The sequence below is a fragment of the Pogona vitticeps genome, chromosome 2 (assembly GCF_051106095.1).
Source record: "Pogona vitticeps strain Pit_001003342236 chromosome 2, PviZW2.1, whole genome shotgun sequence".
Taxonomy (NCBI): domain Eukaryota; kingdom Metazoa; phylum Chordata; class Lepidosauria; order Squamata; family Agamidae; genus Pogona; species Pogona vitticeps.
Genome location: NC_135784.1, coordinates 274,323,847 through 274,341,622, shown reverse-complemented (window position 1 = coordinate 274,341,622; position 17,776 = coordinate 274,323,847). Strand labels below are relative to the sequence as shown.

Here is a 17,776-nt window from a genome sequence, read left to right as displayed (position 1 = left end):
TCTTTACATCATAGATGCTAAAGAACCTGAATGTAACTTACAACATTTGTACTGAAGTCATTGTAAGTACACCCTTTGATACTTTATGGAGCTATTTGGCAACTGCTAGCTATTTATCAGAACAAGCTAATATTCTATTTGACACATTTTGGTAGAAATTTTCAGTATTAATGGTTAATTATAAATAACCTATTTGTTAAGCGATTAAACTGAATTTAGACTTACATTCTGCATTATTCATGGGAAGCATTACACATTTATTTACAAATTTATAATCTAAAGAAGTGGGAAGACAAGTTATTTTTACCACAAGAAAGGGTGATCCGTTATAGCAGAGTTATCAAGCCTCTTGGCAACAGGGAGGTGAAGTTCATCATCTGGCAGAAGCTCTTTTACTGCTTAATAGTTCTTTAATATAATTATTTAAAACTTTCTATTACTAGTACATCTATACAGAGTTAAATAGATGGAAAAGTCATAGATTGCGTATAAAGACAACTTACTGCCCATCTGTATACTTTAAGTTGGACTGAGGACTGGAGGCAAGCAAATGCTGCCCCCCATTTTCAAAAAAAGGGGGGGGAGAAGAGCTAAGCAACTACTGACCACCCCTTGAAATTGATACCAGGAAAAGAACTACAGCAACAATTTAAACAGCTGGTACATGAAAGCAAAGGGCAATGTAATTTCTAAGAGCCAGCACAGGTTTCTCAAAAACAAGTCATGCCAAACTAAGCGAATCTCTCTTTTTTAAAGGGCCACAAGCTTGGTAAATGATGTGAACATACTGTACAGTGGGGTCTTGACTTAAGAATGGCTTGAGTTAAGAACATTTTGACTTAAGAACCACTCTCATAGGAAAATATTGACTTGACTTACATACTTAGATTTGAGTTAAGAACTGAAAAAAAACCCACGTGGGAGGCAGGGAAAGTGCAAAATATGAACTTTCAGTTAACTGTTGGCCAGTGAAAAGGGTGCCTGTCTGCTTCCTCACTCCTCCCAGCATTTAGAGAGTGGATTGGGAGACAGTCTTCGGACTGCCTGGTACTGTACTGCCTGGACTGTATTTTCCCTGCCTCCCCTGAACCTTTCTTGAACTAAGAAAAAAAAGAAACAAAATATCCCCCTCTAGTGGTCGAAGGTGGAATAGCAGCTTCCCATTAGTTTCTATGGACGGAAAAGAGCAGATACGGATCAAATAGTTTTCAATGCATTCCTATGGGAAATGCAGATTTGACCTGAGAACTTCTTGACTTGAGAACTGCCTTCCAATACGGATTAAGTTCTCAAGTCAAGACCCCACTGTATCTTGATTTTAGCAAGGCTTTGGCCAAGGTTTCCCATGATATTCTTGTGGCCAGGCTGATCAGTTGTGGACTACACAATACTAGTGTTAGAAGGGTTTGTAGCTGATAGACAAAACATCTACTCAGAATTGTTTACTAATGCTTCCTTGACATCTTGGAGAAAAGTGACAAGTAGGATACCATAGGGTTCTGTTTTAGGCCCTGTGTTGTTTAAACTTTTTATAGATGACTTGAATGATGGTGCGGGCAGGACACTCATCAAACTGACACCAAACTTGGAGACACAACCAATAATTCAGAAGACAGAATCAGAATTCAAGAGAACTGTGACAGATCGGAGTACTGGGCCAAAGAAACAAAATCAGTGCTAAAAGAAAAAAAATATACTGTGCAATTGAGATATAGGAATATAGGATGGGAAACAGCTGGCTTAGTAGCTAGATGTCTTAGTGGACCACAAACTAAATAGTGTGACATGACAGCAAAAGTAAGTCAATGCTATATTATAATGCATTTACAAAGATATAGGATCCAGATCAAGGGATGTTATAGTACTTCTTTATTCTTCTTTGGCCAGAATTCACCTGGAATATTGAGTCCAGTTCTGGACACTGTAGTTTATGAAGGATATTATGAAGTTGAAACATGTCTGCACCAGAATGACAAAAGATCTTGAAACCAAGCCTTATGAAAAAAAAAGTTAAGGAAATTGGACATGTTCAGCCCAGAAAAAAGGAACAAGTGACATGATGGCCATCTTGAAATATTTGAAGGACTATCCCATGAAAAATGAAGCAGGCTTGCTTTCTTTAGGTCCAAGGGGTAGGACTCAAAGTAACACATACAAAGTACAAGGGAGGTGATTTTGACTAAAATGCAAGAACTTATTGGCAGAAAGATCTCTTGGAGTGCCAAACAGACTGGCTCTGGAGGTGGTGAATTCTCCTTCAGTGGACATTTTTAAGCAGAGGTTGGATGGTCACCAGTCAATACAGTGAACCCTTGACTTACAGACTTTTCGAGGTACAAACTTTTCGAGGTACAGACTTCTCTGGCTGCAAAATTTAGGTTCGACTTGCAGCCAGAGAATCGACCTACAGACAAGAAAAAAACAAAAATGGAACAAAAACGGCCGTTACGGGATTAATCGGGTTTCAATGCATTGCAGGTCAATGGAGACTCGACCTACAGACTTTTCGACCTGCAGCCACCGTTCCAATACGGATTAATTCAGTAAGTAGAGGGTCCACTGTATTGCTTTAAATACGGATATACTGTACTGACAGGCAGCCGGATTTGAACCCAGCATATTAACATCCGTTGGCATTACTAAATTTATTCACCATTCTGTTTTTCAGAAATAAAATACTGATGTGAAACTATATATCCTCAAGAAGTGAAACTTTTAAACCTCTAAAATCTCAGAATTAAGCTGTGCAATTCAGAAAGTAGAGTGAGCTAACTGCCTTCCCTGCTACCTCAGAATGAGAATATACAGGTCCTATCTGCAAAGGTATGAGGAGGTGGAAGGAGTAATATTTACAATACATAAAAGCAATGTCAGCCCTAGGGGTTTCACATCTTCTTGCCAATTGATGCTACTGCCAGGGAGTTAGTTGCCTGTCATATCTTCTAATGTTTGTGTAGTACCCATATAGGTGCCCTATGTATGTCCTTTAATAGTATGAATGTTTTCCCATTATACCAGACACAATGAATTTCTCTAAAGAGTAGGTGGATGTCCACTGAGGAGAAATATGCCATTATGACTAACATCACTACCCTCTGTACGCCATGACACCCTCTGAAAATGGCAGTTTGGGCTGAGGTTCTCCAAGAAGTTTGTTTATAAGAACTTTGTTTCATTCACTCAAGTTACTTCCAAATTATGGCAACCCTGGGTTTTTTTAAGTATCTGAGAAAATTAATGAATATTTCCCACTGCTACCCGCCCTGCCCCCCAACTGGGTTTCTATGACAAAGGAAGGATTTCAACTTAAGTCTTCTGAATCCTAATTGGACACTCTATAAACTATACCAGATCAGTTTTTAATAAATAAATAAAAAACTCATAAGTCAGAATTGACTTGTACCAGCACCTGATGATCATATCCCTGCAAAGAGAAAATCTAATTTTCACAGCAGCTAAGATGTGCTGTCCCTGTCCCTCTACCATCCAGACAGGGTCAGTTAGGAAAGAAAGTACCAGCTAAGCATTTCTCATACTATCAAAGTATATTCTAAAATCATAGTTATAAGATTGAAGTGAATGTGTCTGTACATTATACATATCTAAGACTTAAAAAATATTTTAAAGATAAAAAGATTTCACATTAGGCAACTAAATGAAGAAACTTGAAGCCAAAATAGAAATGAACTTCAGAAACTTTTGTGACATTCACATTCTGACATCTAAAATTTAATTTTCACAAAAGTCTGCCTGTATGTATTTTCATGAGGAGGAAGCCAATGCAATCATTATTAAAGGCTTCATATTAAACTTCATATTTTTCACTGACATTCCCTAATGGCATGTTTCCCTTATAATTTAAGCATAAGAAGATGCATAGAGAGTTTGCCTATTAACTATTAGAGCTACATTAAAAAGTAAAATTCCAACTCTTGTTTCATCAGCATCCTTTACGTACTCAGGGTAAAAACAATTATCACAGGAGACTGTTAACAACAGCATGTACATACTTTGAGAATGACTGGACTAATTTGTTAGGTTGCCAAACCAATGGCATACATTTTAACTTACAAAAAATATCAGGGTAATTCAGAAAGGTTCACAAGCTTAGCTCCATAATATATGCATTGCTATTAATGCCTCTGTGAAAATCCCTGCATTTAATGTAGCAAGCTGGTAAAAAAAAACCCTAGCTGCTTACAAAAAATAAGTTTGATACATATGATCTTAAAGCATGAAACCATCCCTTGAAATACAAGACCTTTTAAAAAAGCTTTTAAAGCTGAGCAACCTAGGCATGATTCATGTAGAATAATTTCATTTTTAAAAAACTTCACTAGCAGTTTTTAAAGGTTCACTGAGGAGAAAGCACAATCTACATACATCCATGACTACATGCACCAACATTATGATATTGATACGGTGCTGGCCTGGCTGTGACCCTTTCTACACAAGCCAAAACATGGGAAAATGAAGATTCTGGTCCATGTAAAGAACTTTAACTGATTGATGAGTCTCTCCTCTTGAGAACTGTCAGTAGTAAAGCCATGACTAAGAGAGTGAGGCTGCTTGGTCTCTTTTCTTCCACATCTAGCTCACCTGGATCCCAAATAATCAAATAGGTCTACTCTTGCACACACAAAAAAATAGTACAGAAACACAGGGGAGCTGTGCCAGACATATGTAACTACTCCCAGTTAGTTGGTGTAACTGAGTCAATTTAGTTCTGTATCTCACACTGTAACATTAGAATCAGGTTCAGGCAGGAACCATGACAGAAATATACCTCACTTATGACATACAGGCTTAATGTTTTTGAGCATGTTACATGCAAAGATGGGGCAGTTGCCTTTTTTTCTTTGATTGCAGCTGCCTGTGCCCTCTGGAGGTGTTCTGTTCTTTTGGTGTCAGCTTCTGGGTTTTGCAATACTTAAGTGAAGTTTTGCGAGGTCGGGACTCCCCACTCTTGGTGTTCGTGCAAGAGGATCTTGGAATATAAGCCACAGGTCTTTCTCACAATTTTGCAGGTGGTGTGCAAAATTCTTGGAGAATTCTGGGAGTTGGAGCCACAAACAAACAAACAAAGAAAAACAAAAGGCACAACCTATGGAAGCATTACACCCCATTCCCCACATTTGACTAGATCTCACAGGAACACTCTGAAAGTGACTCTTTTTTTTAAGCATTATAGTATTCTGAGTCAATTATCACTTGACTGCACAAATCAACCTGCACTAATTCAAGAACTGCACTGTGCTGATATTTTTAAAAATGTCAGCAGAGAGAGGATGATGCATGAAGCAGTGTAGACAGTAAATTTTTTTCCCCAGGGAGGTTCCCTTCCCACTTATTTTCACAGTAGTGCTTCACACTCCTCAAGTAGCCACAAACACCTCTCTGACACCTTTTAATCCATTAAACTTAGCCACCACACCTTATTGCCACTAGCAAAGAAATTAGACTGAATGTACAGTCATCCCCCAAGTCTCTACCAAATATTTTAGGGTTGTACGTATTTCCTGTTCTGCCCCAGTCAGAGCCAACTTTCCCCAGACTGATATCTTTCTATATTCAGGTGAAAATACATTTTACTTAATCTGTCTGCAACTTCTCATAACACATAGCCTTGTATGATGTTGGTATATTGTTTTCTGTTTGTAGCCTGCTTAATATCCTCTTGCATTGCATATAAAATAAATGAGTGTTTGGTTCAAACAAACAAAAGGGATTTTATTAAGATAAAGGAGGTAAATCAGATAGAGGAAACAACAGGGTTTGGAGTCTATTATATAAAGTTTAAAATAACTATAAAATATAATGTATTCTTTCTGCATTTTAGGTTCAAAATAAATTCTTTACAGACTCTATAACTTTCTGGCTTCACACATACTAGGCTTTCAAGACAGGCTTTTTTTCCTAACAGACTGTACAACAGACTACTTATCCTGACTGACTCTAGAACAGACTTCTGTCTAACAAAACCTGAAACTTTAGACTTAGACTAAAGTCTAGGTCTAAAGTTTAGACCTGGACTAAGATCTCTTAACAGATTCCCAGACCAACCTCCTGTAAACTACATTCCAGTCACACCAACCAATTCGTCCATCCTGCATGTAGAATTTCATTATTCAACTGCCAACCACACTAGCTCATGTATATGCACTATTCAGACATTCAAAACTATTCAACATAGAAAGCAGGCACTGTTATTTTATAAATACATACATAGACAGAAGTTTAGACTGGTGGAATTGCCACAGAGAGGACCAGCAGTATTTACATCAACAGAACCCACTAGCCCAAATCTTCTTGCTAAATATGCTGGCAAAATATAAATGGCTTAACTTATGGAGGCAAATTTCTAAATTTAGAAAGATTTTGTAAGTTTTTCCATGGTTCTTAAACTCTCAAAACAAATTATAATAAAAACAAGTTCTGTGAATGAATTGGATGGATGGATGGATGGATGGATGGATGGATGGATGGATGGATGGATGACTTTATCATGGTCAAAGACCAGCAAGAACAGAACAATATAAAATAAATACATATAATTGCAATGTCATAAAAGTAGGTAGAATTATACATTCTTCCATTAAAAACATGATAAATCAAAACCTTTCAAATTCATATCATAATCAGCTAAGCTGACTCTATATCTTTAAAATAAGTGAAAACTCAGCCAGTGTTATGTTATAAAATCATTATATTGTCCATTTTAAATCACAGCCTGAACAACTATTGCTGCAGCGCAGAATTTGGCCATTTGCCTTGTAATATTAAGGGGTATTGTCAGAGTAGCAACTGTACATAATGCTCCTCTGATCTCCCAGGAGATTTATAGATAATAGGAAGTAAAAGCCCCATATGTAAATCCCAATAGCAAGTACAATACAGTATAAGAGAACATGCCCAACTGTTTCGACTTTGTCACTATTACAAGGGCAGATACAATATGATGGAGGTAAACCTCAAAATCTTCCCTCCAGAAGCTTAGAAGTTAATTAGAGATATAGGGTTTTCGGAATTTTTTCTGATGTTCAACATGGAAAAAGTTTGTTTCAACCTTACCCTCAGAAAAAGATAATTTATAAAAAAGAGGAATAGAATACAATGTAACACCTGTTTTTGTAGTTCCCTTTACAAATCGTGCAGTGCTCTTTTGTAGTGCCTTTTTCAGAAACACAGTTCAGTATGCAAAATTTAGTTAATAAAACATGTTTGACATGCCTAGGCATACATAATTATAGTTTAGCTGAACAATTGCGAATTTGCAAATCTTATTTAATTTAAAGTTGAAAACAGAAGAACCCATCTACAGTATAAGAAATGAAGTCAGTAAGTATTCTGAACTTAATTTCCTTTCCAGTATTAGGCAGATGCAGAAAAACACTCTTTTTCAGTTTTTTTAAAAGGCTGAAAAATAGTATGGGGAAATTAAGATTCAGTGAACTCATTCGTTCTCATTGGAATTCTATCTCATTGGTCTGATTTTCTGAGTTATCCTTCATTTTTGTAATTTCCATGAATGTCTAAGGACTGAAGATTTTGTCAAGAGTGAGACAAGCTACTTTCCCCTCTCCCATTTCAGTTTATCTCTGGTTTGATATTTTCAAACATGGACCAGTTTATGTTGCATGCCATAACAATTGGAGGTATCTGAGGTAGATGAGAAGGATAGGAGTTCAGATGCTGTATTATGTGAAGACCTTGCCTCGCCTCACTGTTGCTGAGGGAAATATGCCTGGCAAAATCCCAGAACACATTCCTGGAACAAATGTGAGATGTTGTTCTGTATTCTGCAACAATAGTTCATTTCCAAAATAAAGTCCAGTCGGTGAGAAAGATAGTCATGTATTTATCACCAGTGGAAGAGAACATGCTTTGCATGCAATAGCTACAGTACCAGGTCAATCCCTGATATCTCAATGTAGGGATGGAAATATTCCTGGCTGAAATCATGGAGAGTTACTGACAGCCAGTACTGACAATACTATGCTAACTGAATGAATTGAAAGTCTAAGCGGGTAAAAGGTAACATCTTATGTTCTAAAACAGAATGCTGTAGAATATTTTAGATTTTTCAGTTTGTTGAAAACTTCAACACAGTTGAAAAACTCCTTTTCTTATTTCTTTCATGCTTCTTTATCAACAGTGTTTACTTTCTGCTTCCTTTCTAAATGAAATTAACTCTGAAATTAAGAGATTAAAGAAAAACTTTTCACTATTAGCTCTCTCTCATCAACACAGCCTCTCTCATCTTGGTTTTCTCTTCCCTTCTCCATAACGCAGTCTTCTCTATATGACACTCATGGCAATGCTGGTGCAATCCACGTTCAAGATTAAGAACAAAGGTTTAAATTATGAGTCAGTAAGCAATTTTGTTGTTTTTTTTATAAAGAAAATAACAACAAATAAAATATTAATCTGTTCTGTAGTTTCAGACAAAGAATACAGTTTAATGCTAATTTATATGAAAAGTCTTAATAAACAGTATCATTGTTTTGAAACAAAAAGGCAGCATAATACAGGTTAGTGTGCTGGAAGAGAATTCAAGATGCATGGATTCAAATCTCCACTCAGCCATAAAACATGAGTGACCTTGGGCCAATCATATTCTCTTAGTTGTAATGGAAAAATGGAGAGCAGGAGGAACAAAGTATGATTCCTTAAACTTCTTGGGAAGAAAATAGAAGAAGTGAATAAATAATAAATACATATCCAGGGCTTGGGCCCTGGATACCTGAAGGACCGCCTCCTTCCATATGAACCTACCCGGTAGTTAAGATCTAACCAAGGGGCCCTTTTGAAACAGCCATCCCTTAAGGAGATAAGAGGGGGGGCTTGTAGAGAAAGGGCCTTTTCGGCAGCTGCCCCAAGACTATGGAATGCCCTCCTGACTGAGATTCGTCTGGCGCCGACGCTGATGACATTTCGGCGCCAGGTCAAAACCTTCCTGTTCCAAATGGCTTTTAACTGAAATAATATCAGCTGTAGGTCTGATGGCAATTTTTAGAATATATATTTTAATTGCATTTTAATTATTTTGCCCTTTTATTTTGCCTTTTTATTGTATTTTAAATGCTGTAAGCCGCCCAGAGACCTTCGGGTAGTGTGGGCGGCATATAAGTTAAATAAATAAATAAATAAATAAATAAATAAATAAATAAATAAATAAATAAATAAATAAATAAATAAGTAAATAAGTAAATAAGTAAATAAGTAAATAAATAAATAAATAAATAAATAAATAAAACATATATGAACCACTAATATACTCTCTTCATCTATGCATGCCACTTCAGTGCAATAACCACTACCACATTCTTGCACTAGGCTTGGTGTTGGTATTTAAATGTGTAAACAAGAACTTCTCTTAGATTATGCCTATCATCAACTGCGGCAAGCAGCCAGTTTTCTACACTGCTGTTATAATTTTGCTTCAACTAAGGGATGACTCCATTCTATTTCTTTAAAAGTAAAGGTTTTTGGTGAAAAGATTTACGATTTTTGTAAAAAAAAATGTTTGGGAAAAGTTGATTTACTTTACAGACATCCCACATACAACTGTCAATCAACTCCAGTCACTTACGATGGAAACCAGTATAAATTCATAAGCAAAATATATAGACAGTAAGAAATAACTACGATACACTTTTCATTTAGTGTACAATCAATGCAATCACTGTGGCCTGAATCCAATTGAAAATCCCAGCCAGAACATATTTTTAAAAATGAATGAGATCTGTGTAAATATCAACTCATCATTAACGAACTGAGTCAATGTGTCATTCTAGTTGGGTCTAGTAACTGGATTTACATTGTTTTTTGTGTAAAACACTTTGAAATTTTAATGACATAAACAACCAACTCCTTATGTACAAATTTTAAAAAAATAGTTGCAGTAGTCAAAAGATCACTGTAGCATCCATAAAACTTGACAATTTCTGCATGAAAGATACACAATTCAGTAATCCTCATTGTTTTAGCTTGTGAAATCAGTTTTGCTCTTATTAATTTTCTTTATTAGTGATACATGATTTTCAGAAAAACTTGCTAATTTTCAAACACAATATAGCCTTGCACTAAAAACAGTTTTAACATTTATAATTAGCTAGGCAAATTGTAACTGTCATGTTAACACAACCTATTCTGTTAAAAAAAATCCTTGTCAACAATATGGGCAGTTTTACTTACCTGCAAAACTTGTCTTTGCCTTCATAAAGAATAAACAGTTCTCTTAAGGTACTGACTGAAACCATTCCTTTGTCAAGTTAAAGCACCTTGGCCTGACGACTGGAAAAAATTCCTCCCACCTTCTCTTTTAATCTTGGCTGACAGCCTAACATAACAAGCTAGGTTCTGAGGTCAACCAAGGAAAATTAAAATGTTGGCCTTGAAGTGGTATCTCCCTTATTGATGGGAAAGGGTAATAAAAAATAAGGCATAATATTTAATTACTCTACACTGTAGAGGAAGATACAAATGTGAACAAAAATCTGAACCTAAAAGATATGAACATGTAAAAAAAAATTAAAGAACTAATTTCACAATGTGTTTTATACATTGTATATGTGATGGAACAGGCAAATGTTTTGCAAATGCTGCTGTTTTCTGTTCTAATTGTTGATTTTGGCTAAGTCTACAGTTATAACAGGAAATAAAAATTGCATTAGTCAGGAAGGAAGCTAATGAGATTTCCCCTCTCTCAAATACCATTAGATATTTCATGAAGAAAGGGGAAGCACATTAGTACAGTATAGCAATGACGATGGGACAGAAGGAAAGCAGAAGATAATCCTGCCATTTGATTTAAATGATGAAAACTTGTTTCAGTGATGGCAGCTACCCTATGATTACATGGTCCCTTTCACCCTTTACTTGGCAACTGTGCTTTATATATTATTATGCTCTAGTAATACAGCCTACAGAAGAGTACTACAAAGTTGAATTCTGATTAATCTTCTATATTATTTTAAACTATTATAGTTTAAATACAAAGTACTTACAAGAACCATAATTTTCTTAATTGAAATGGGGCTTTCGAAGATTGTGGAAGTGAATAACTTTCCTTCATTGTCATTAACAGTTTGTTTTATAAACATAAAAAAATGAATTTGCTAATTGCTTTATCTATATAGCAAGTTACGTCCTCTCACTGTATCTCACTATCACTGCTCATACCATCCTCACATGATTTTCAGATATAATTGCTTCCTGGCTAGAATTACTGCATCGCAACACAGTGGAATTGTAACATGATCACTTTTTTTAAAAAAAATGCTTTAATGAAGCATTGGAGTAATCTCAAGCTGCAAACTCTAAATACCATGTTTACCACTTTAATATAATGATAAGTTCTTGTAAAGTGCATGCTTACAATAATTATGCATGTGAGTTGTCTACTTAGGCATAGATCCCAAAAAACACTAATAGAATGGAAAACTACTAGCTCAGTTATATTGGATCCATTCATTTATTATTTATAGAAGGAAGTAGGAGAATTATTTCTTCAATGCAGATGAAATTATGTTAAAAAATGATTACAAAAATTCCAGAGATATGTAATATTGGCTATTTCTCAAAAACTGGAGGTAAGCTTTAATAAGTATGGGATCCAGAAAACACCTTACAAGTGTTAACAGAAAGGTGTTCTGAAGAGATGGGAGTCTTAACAGCACAGAGGAGGAAACAAATGGGAAGATGGAGTAAAGGCATTACTGTATACAGAAAGAGCTGTAGATAGACACAGAGAGTCAATGGAGCTGCCATAAGAAATGATGAACTCAACTTGACACAAAATCATTTTGTGTCACCTCTAGGAGTTAAGTGGGACAATCTGCTCCTGAGCTACCTAAGCATCCCACTGCCATGGATAACCTGTTTCTTTGTCTGATATGACATTACTACTGTTTCAAGCTGAAGGAAGAACTGGGCAATCTGCTGGCCACATACCTGCCACCTGTACCAGAAACTGTCTTCTGAAAAGTGTTATATACAAAGCCCCGAGGAGGAAAAGTATGGAACTTGGGGTTTTTTTGGGGGGGGGGGGGTGTGGCAAGACAAGCAGGCAGGTTCAAATTAATTTTGCCAACTTGAACATATATGCATACATTTGTTTATGCAATGGATTCATAAATAACCTATTTTATTCTATTTAATATTTCTAACATAGGTATCACTATCATAAATACAGCTCAACAGTAAAAATGATTTAGGCGTATCAGTAGTAGCTGCTATGAATAAAATATTACAAAACTGGTGAACACATGAAATTAATATACTAAATAAAGGGAAAATATTGAACACTTTCAAATGAATGAAAATATGGGTATATGGTTTCTTAACAGACACACAGACGAGCACAATATCTTAATAGAAAAAGCTCTATGCATGTCATCTAGAGATGTACAATCTTGAATCTGCTCCATACCTGCATCTGCAAATGTTACAGGCTAAATGTTGCAATGTGTCAACTTCAAAAGGATGCAGATGTTTTTTGATATTCAATAGGATACAACTCCGTGTTATTGTAATTCTTGAGACCGGGGGCCAAACACTAAGGTGCACATAGCATGGATTTTTGGCATGGATTTAGAAAGGATTTGACAGAGTGCTCTTTTATCCACCATCTCTTGGATACTAAGTGCCAGTACATATGCAGTATAGGGTACCACAGAAGTTAAGAGTTTGAAGCCCCAAACAGTACTAAATTAGCCTAGTCTTGTTATGCTAGCAGCATCCATTCAGAGTAAGGAAGAAAATCAATTTTGGGATCAGAAAGGTCCTCTGAATTAACTGGAGGCCTTATGAAGCCAGCGTTCCTATTCAGGCCCTACATACCTGTCCTCAGTGAAGGAACTGTGCTGTGAAAGCTGGCAGGTTTTTGTCTTAGTTATACTTGGTTAGCACAAAAGGATATTACCAATGATAAGACCATTTCTATATTTTTGCTCTATAAGCCAGTAGCCCCCAACCTTTTCTGAATCGTGGACCAGTTGGCAGGTGGGGTCCGCATGGAGAGGGCACTCATGTGCATGTGTGGAGGGACAAGGCACTTTCACAGAGAGGTGGGGCGTGCTTACACGCGCATGCGGAGGGAAGGGGTGCACTCATGGAGGGGCATGCTCACATGCATGCACGGAGGGGCGGGGCATCCATGCATGCGGGTGGCGGGCTGTGCATGAGGGGTGCGTGGGGGGTGAGTGCAGGGGGGCAGGAGATCTGTCTCCGTGGCCCGGTCCTGCCATGGCCACAGACTGGCACTGGGCCGCAGAACGGGGGTTGGGGACCCCTGCTATAAGCAATAGCTGCAATAAATATTTCTGCATCACCTCTGGCCTCAGTGCATGTTGAGTGTTTAAGATGGCTCTTGTTGACAAGACCTCAGTATTCAGAAAACACTATTCTTATTCATTTCAACAGAGGGTGCCAGTTTGTTCACACAAAGAAACATGGGATTGTATCTTTCCATACAGATAACTGGAGCAACCTGCAAGTACAAGGGAGGCCTATGTGCACTGGAACACATTAGACAATGCACCAGGATGAAAGATTCTAACACTTTTTAAAACTGCATAGCATGAATTTGATAGGTAATCAGTCATTCTTTCTATTTGCTATCGCGTCTTGTTTTCTTTCAAGTGTTGAAGATTTAGGAATTTTGCCTCTTTCATGTATGGTTTTCATCCACATAAATTTTACACAGGAGAAGTAACAAAACATGTATAAATGAGTGCACTGAGAGACAAAGGGACTGCACCTGAAATAAAACCCCTAATAGGATAGGTCAAAAGAGGCCCTCTCTGTTTTCTCAAGTTACCAGCAACCATATTAGTTATATGAGCGTATGCTTGCATAATACAAGAGAGGTTGGGTTTTTTTGCTGATCACTTCAATTAACTCTATTGTCACCCTGGCAACTATATTTGTGGAACCCACAGCAACATATTTACACCATTGCTTTCAAAACGTTTGAGTTACAGAAAGATCATGTAAACATGAATTAGTAAAGCATAACTTTTATTATTTAAATAATTTTCTCTTAATGTGAGGAAACTAAGTTACAGAATCTCTGGGGGAAAATAATACTGGACATATATTGATTATTAGATTTACCATCTCCTATATCAACTGTGTGTTTAAAAAACATGACACCATTCAACTTCCTAGAAAAATCCTAGAAACACACAAGTTTAGCCTAGTGTTCATGCAAGGTGCCGTTTAAGGCCTAAGCAATTCAATATGCTTATTCAAAAGTAAGTTTCCCACTTTTAATAGGACATACATTTATTAGGATTGCAGCCTTCATTAATTCACTATGCATGCATAACATTACTTACACTTTTAACAGGATTTTCAGAGCGCACAGGATTAAGACAGATTAGTATTTCCAAGGGTGTCTGTACTGCATCTCAACTGCTTCATATAGCATGAAGAACAACAAACTGCTGGATAGCTCAGTGGTTTAGGCACCTAGAGACTGAGAGCTCAATTCCTCACTGTGCCTCCTTGACAGGAGCTGGACTCAGTGATTCATAGAGTCCCTTCCAGCTCAGCAGTTCTATTATTATTAAAAAATATCTGGCACAGTCAATCAAAATTATAAAAACTTTGAATAGTATTATATAACAGATACAAGTTTTAACCAAAAAAAACTTGTATCTGTTAAGTATCTGTTAAATATCTATGTACTGTCAACTGAGAATCTTCACAGATATATCAATGTAATACAGTGGTGCCTCACTTAATGGGCACCCTGTTTAACGACGAAATCGCAGAGCGACGAAAATTTTGCGATCGCTTTTGTGATCGCTTTGCGATGTTCCCTATGTGGAAAATTGTTTTGCGATGATCGGTACCCTGTATCGTTTACCAATCATCGCAAAGCAATGATTTTTTAACAGCTGATTGGCGGTTCCCAAATGGCCGCCGGGTTAAAAAAATGGCCGCCCGCTGTTTTCTGGGACGTCCTCACTTACCGGGCAGTGAAAATGGCTGCTGTATGTAGGATTTTCGCTTTAAAGTGAGTTTTAAGCCCATAGGAACGCATTGAAGGGGTTTCAATGCATTCCTATGGGCTTTTTAATATTGCATAGCGACAAAATCGCTTTGTAGCGATTTTTGCTGCACGGATTATCGTCGCTATGCGACGCACCACCGTATATGTGCTGTTCCTAATATTGCAGTTGTGCAGGGTGTTTTTTTTTGTAGCTCTGATGTTATTTCTGAAATCTGCAACTGCTTATAATAAAGCCCCAACCATGACAGCGACCATCGAAGTGTGTTTCTTCCACAAGTGAGATATTTCAGTTGCTGGATCTCTGTATTTTGTTAGCATCTCCTGGAATTGCAATGTCTGTTATTCAGACATTTCTACATTCTATTACTACTTTTGGTGTGTTATGCGCAAGATGTCTATCAGCTTGGATCCAGAAATCCTGCAAGATCTTGACTTCGTCATTTTCTGAGAACTTTTCTATCTGATGTTCCCATGGGTTTTTGGAGGCTGGCAAGATTTTTTGGTTTTGGTTTTGTTTTGTTTTTTGCATAATCACCATGCACTAATTTTGCCACTCTATCATGTCTAATATTGTGTTCTGTTTGTGCAATCTTTGGACATTCACAGCTGAGGTGTGACACTTTCATCTCTTTTTTTTGGCAGAGTCAGCATTTGCTGTTAGCACTAATTTCATGAATCTTAGCTTTCATCACATTGGAATGCCTGCTATTGTGCAGCAAAACTCAAGCCTTCGGTTTCTCTCTTAACGGTCCCCATTTTTAGCCATGTCTCCTCCTCCTCCTCATAATCATTATCATCATTTCGGTAGATTACTTCATTGTTTGATATTCTTAAAAACCTCCAAATAACTTAATAAAACAAAACACAGTGGCCCAAATCCTGCTACTTATACATGCAAGTGAAACATGAACAGTGTAAAACTGGGAGGCAAAATGTTTCCATTTAAGAAATTTACACCATTTACGTTATACTAGCATAAAACCCCAACATGATTTTGATCTATGGATCACTGGAAATGATCAAAGGTGAGCCAATCTAACCATGTATTCCAGGTTATAGGTTCCTTTTCTGTAGAATTAGTAAGTCTTAACAGACAAAACTCAACCACTGATTTTGATTTCAAAAGAGAAAAACTTCACACAAATAAGCAATGATGCCTAAGGTTCTTTAGAATTTATTGTGACCCAGATTCAGCAATCAGCTATACAAATTCTGTTCACACAATGGGATTTTCCTGGTGTGTCTGCACACTACAACTCAAAGTACGCACACAGAATACCATCAAAGGTACCTAAATGAACTCTCTGAAATGCCATATTATTAGGTTAAGTGGAATTCCAGCAGCAGAATTGAAATCAACGGACAAGTGAAGATATCTTTCCATTTTCACAAGATGACTTTAGGCCCAAATCATCATATTTCTCTGATACTTTTTCAACTAAGAGGCTTTGGGTTGAAAACATCCACAAAAAAAGAATTCTATCACCAGATACACAGAAATTCCAATTTTAAGGAAGTACTATGTTCCCCTGAAAATAAGACCTAACCTGAAAATAAGCCCTAATATGATTTTTCAGGATGCCCGTAATATAAGCCCTACCCCCAAAATAAGCTCCAGTTAAGTGAAACCCCGCCCTCCACCACTGTACAGCAACCAGAAGATGATGACCTGACTGTATTTGAATAAATATACATGGAAAAAAAAACATCCCCTGAAAATAAGCCCTAATGCGTTTTTGGAGCAAAAATTAATATAAGACTCTGTCATATTTTCAAGGAAACACGGTATATCCACCTTCATTCTTTTTTATTCTAAAGCAAAAGAAATGACTGTGTTTTAAATAATTCATTTTTATTAAGTTGAGGCTCATCAACTGGAAGTGTTTCCTGACAATGTATTTGATTCCTGATTGACACACATCCGATCACAGTCTTACAAGTCAAGACTGTGAAATAGCTAAGGAGTGAACACCAAGTCATGTAAATATTCATTCATCTTGTGCACAAGAAGGAAAAACAGCAAAATCTTTTCCTTTACCTGGGAGAGAATACTGTATTTTCTGTCCATCTTGATATGAAGATTCCCACTTGTGACAATTATTCTACAAGAAACACAAAACTGCACAAAACTACAATAACTGTTGCATTGTTTAATATATATTTTTTAAAAAATTAGAAGCATAGAATGGGCTGTTTGTTTAAACAATCACTAGCTCTATTTTTGCAGATAAGATTTTGTGCAAATTGCAAAGAATTTGAAAATGAGGAATCTTGTCATATTATGCTGGACGCAAAATGTCTAGGAGACTTGAAAATTTCTTATTGAGGTGTCCTGTGAGAACACCCTAAATCTGCAAGAACAAGAAACCTATCGAGTATTCAGCATATTTCTAGTGTGAACAGAAGAAGGGTAATTAAGTTATGACTTACATTCACTCCTAAGTGATTGATAACTATGTGATGTCAAGTCAATGCCGACTCCCAATAATCATTTCCAGAGTTTTCTAGACACAGAATACTCAGAAGGGATTTACCATTCCCTTCTTCTGCAGGTGCTCAGTGACCGTGTAGCTTGCCTAAGGCCAGATAGGGGGCTCTTCTCCTACAAGGCAAAGCAGGGAATCAAACGCCCAACGCAGAGCAAAGTGCTCTAACTCACTAAGCTGTCCAGCCAAGACAAGCAATTGCCTATAGCTATTTTAAGAGCCTGATCCTCAGTGTGGTGCAGTGAACAGAGCGATGGCCTATGACTCA

General features: G+C 36.9%; 1 protein-coding gene across 19 annotated transcripts in view; it reads right to left on the bottom strand.

Annotated features, from left to right (window-relative positions):
* The window catches only part of SSBP2 (single stranded DNA binding protein 2), a 164,683-nt gene that overhangs the window by 65,565 nt on the left and 81,342 nt on the right, over nt 1-17,776 (bottom strand). Inside the window, exon 1 of one of the 19 annotated variants that reach the window (XM_072992600.2) lies at nt 10,198-10,216. The exons of the other annotated variants lie outside the window; for them this stretch is intronic. The gene's annotated coding sequence lies outside the window, so the exon portion shown is untranslated. Of the gene's footprint in view, nt 1-10,197; nt 10,217-17,776 lie in introns of those variants that run through there. 19 annotated transcript variants of the gene reach the window in all.